The sequence below is a fragment of the Micropterus dolomieu genome, linkage group LG03 (assembly GCF_021292245.1).
Source record: "Micropterus dolomieu isolate WLL.071019.BEF.003 ecotype Adirondacks linkage group LG03, ASM2129224v1, whole genome shotgun sequence".
NCBI classification, from domain to species: domain Eukaryota; kingdom Metazoa; phylum Chordata; class Actinopteri; order Centrarchiformes; family Centrarchidae; genus Micropterus; species Micropterus dolomieu.
Genome location: NC_060152.1, coordinates 35,015,992 through 35,018,486, shown reverse-complemented (window position 1 = coordinate 35,018,486; position 2,495 = coordinate 35,015,992). Strand labels below are relative to the sequence as shown.

The 2,495-nt window shown below is 48.4% G+C and overlaps 1 protein-coding gene across 3 annotated transcripts in view; it reads left to right on the top strand.

Moving 5' to 3' along the window:
* Positions 1-446: 446 nt before the first annotated feature.
* The window catches only part of plekho1b (pleckstrin homology domain containing, family O member 1b), a 29,567-nt gene continuing 27,518 nt past the window's right edge, over positions 447-2,495 (top strand). For 2 of the 3 annotated variants that reach the window (XR_006824326.1, XM_046043885.1), the window contains exons 1-2: positions 447-568; positions 881-1,056. The gene's annotated coding sequence lies outside the window, so the exon portion shown is untranslated. The remainder of the gene's footprint in view (positions 569-880; positions 1,057-2,495) is intronic. The other variant, XM_046043886.1, reaches the window with a different exon arrangement.

Here is a 2,495-nt window from a genome sequence, read left to right as displayed (position 1 = left end):
GTGAGAAACGAGGGGAGCCGGGGGAGCGCCGTGGAGGTAGCCTAAGAGTAGAGGACCGGTGGGCGAGCCCAGCTGACAGGACGGAGGACGAGGGTGAGTGAACCTGGGAAGGGAAACAGACAGGGTTAGACACGGGGAAAAACCAAGAGCTGGAGAACTGAGAGTATCTGCTGGGGATTTCAGGAGCTTGAGTGAACTTGCGGCACCGGGTTAGGAGCAACGACGATCAAGCAGGGGTTGACTGGAGAACCGGGGTAGAAGTCTTGTCGGAGATGAGGCTGATTACTGGCAGGTGTGGCAGGCAGAGGAGGCGGCTGACGAGGTGCAGGTGCGGGTCGTTGGCTGGGCTCAGGAGCGGAGGGAGAGAGAGAGAGAGAGAGAGAGAGAGAGAGAGAGAGAGAGAGAGAGAGAGAGAGAGCACACGCAGGGGAGGAGACTCAGGGAGGCAGGCAGAGTGCAGGAAAACACCAGGGGAAACACAATCACACGCATAAACAAGGAGAAATAAAACAGGACACTCACCGTCAGCCGGGCTGCCACCACAACACAAGTACTGTACAAACCTGAGGTACCCTTTTCTTTTTATGTCACTTTCTACTTCTACAAGTTACTTTTCAGATTTATTTTAATATTTAAATACTTGCACAAAAAACATATGAAGAGTTTATCAAACCTGATGTTTTGTTGTAAAGTAACAGTTTATACCACTACAACTGAAATGATCAGTTGACAGATTATTTAGAGTATTTATTTATGTTATTGTACTTTGTTTGATAGAGATGTTTCTGCTTTTCCTCTGACTGATTGTAATAACTGAGATGTTTGAAGACATCTCTTAAGGCTCTGGGTAACTGTGAATCTTTACAAACCAAACAATCAGCGGATCGACGGAGGAAATAATCAGCAGGCTGATCCAGAATGAAAAGACTCATCAGCTGCAGTCTGAAACTGATCAGCTGAGAAGGAGCTGCAGCTCAACATCCTGCTGCACTTTACTGAGGAGGAAGAAGAACCTGTGACAGGACAACATTTTACTGCTTTGTGTACTTTTACTACGTGAGTATTTTGACAGTGTGGTATTTTGGTTCTGAGTAACAGGTGTGTGTCTCAGCTGTTCCTGAGTCAGCAGCAGCTGCTGCACTTTCTCCTGCTTCTTTCTGTCAGCTGATTTACGTGTTCGACGTCACAGACGCTGAGCTGACGAACACAAAATACACTGGTGGACTGATTTTACTTACAAAAAGTGGGAGAAAAACATGTTCCAGGTCCAGATGTTAACTGGCTCTGGTCCTGGTATTTAACACAGTTATTCCCAACAACCTGGGTTTGAGGAGAAGCTGGACCAGCAGGAGGCAGCAGAGGAACTTCTCTCTGTGACAGAGAGGCTGCATCAACACAGAGAGCTCAGAGAAATTAAAATGAGCTGAGTCGTCACTTCTGTAAGGAGGGCAAATAACTTAAAGTTCTTCACATGAATATTTAGCTTTAATAATGATGAAGTTCATCTGAACCAGCTTTTATATTACGTACATGAAGAAGAAGAAGAACTGTTCCTACAGTCAGCTGCAAACGCATATCAACAGCAGTGGTGGTGTTGTTGTGGGTGCTGTGTCGTTGTTGTTGTGGGTGCTGTGTTGTTGTTGTGGGTGCTGTGTCGTTGTTGTTGTGGGTGCTGTGTTGTTGTTGTTGTGGGTGCTGTGTTGTTGTTGTTGTGGGTGCTGTGTCGTTGTTGTTGTGGGTGCTGTGTTGTTGTTGTTGTGGGTGCTGTGTTGTTGTTGTGGGTGCTGTGTCGTTGTTGTTGTGGGTGCTGTGTCGTTGTTGTTGTGGGTGCTGTGTTGTTGTTGTTGTGGGTGCTGTGTCGTTGTTGTTGTGGGTGCTGTGTCGTTGTTGTTGTGGGTGTTGTTGTTGTGGTGGTGTTGTTGTGGTGGTGTTGTGTTGTGGGTGCTGTGTCGTTGTTGTGGGTGCTGTGTCGTTGTTGTGGGTGCTGTGTCGTTGTGGTGGTGTGGTGGTGTTGTTGTGGGTGCTGTATCGTTGTTGTTGTGGGTGCTGTGTTGTTGTTGTTGTGGGTGCTGTGTTGTTGTTGTTGTGGGTGCTGTGTCGTTGTTGTTGTGGGTGCTGTGTCGTTGTGGTGGTGTGGTGGTGTTGTTGTGGGTGCTGTGTCGTTGTGGTGGTGTGGTGGTGTTGTTGTGGGTGCTGTGTCGTTGTGGTGGTGGTGGTGTTGTGGGTGCTGTGTCGTTGTGGTGGTGTGGTGGTGTTGTTGTGGGTGCTGTGTCGTTGTTGTTGTGGGTGCTGTGTTGTTGTTGTGGGTGCTGTGTCGTTGTTGTTGTGGGTGCTGTGTCGTTGTTGTTGTGGGTGCTGTGTCGTTGTTGTTGTGGGTGCTGTGTCGTTGTTGTTGTGGGTGTTGTTGTTGTGGTGGTGTTGTTGTGGTGGTGGTGTTGTGGGTGCTGTGTCGTTGTTGTGGGTGCTGTGTCGTTGTTGTGGGTGCTGTGTCGTTG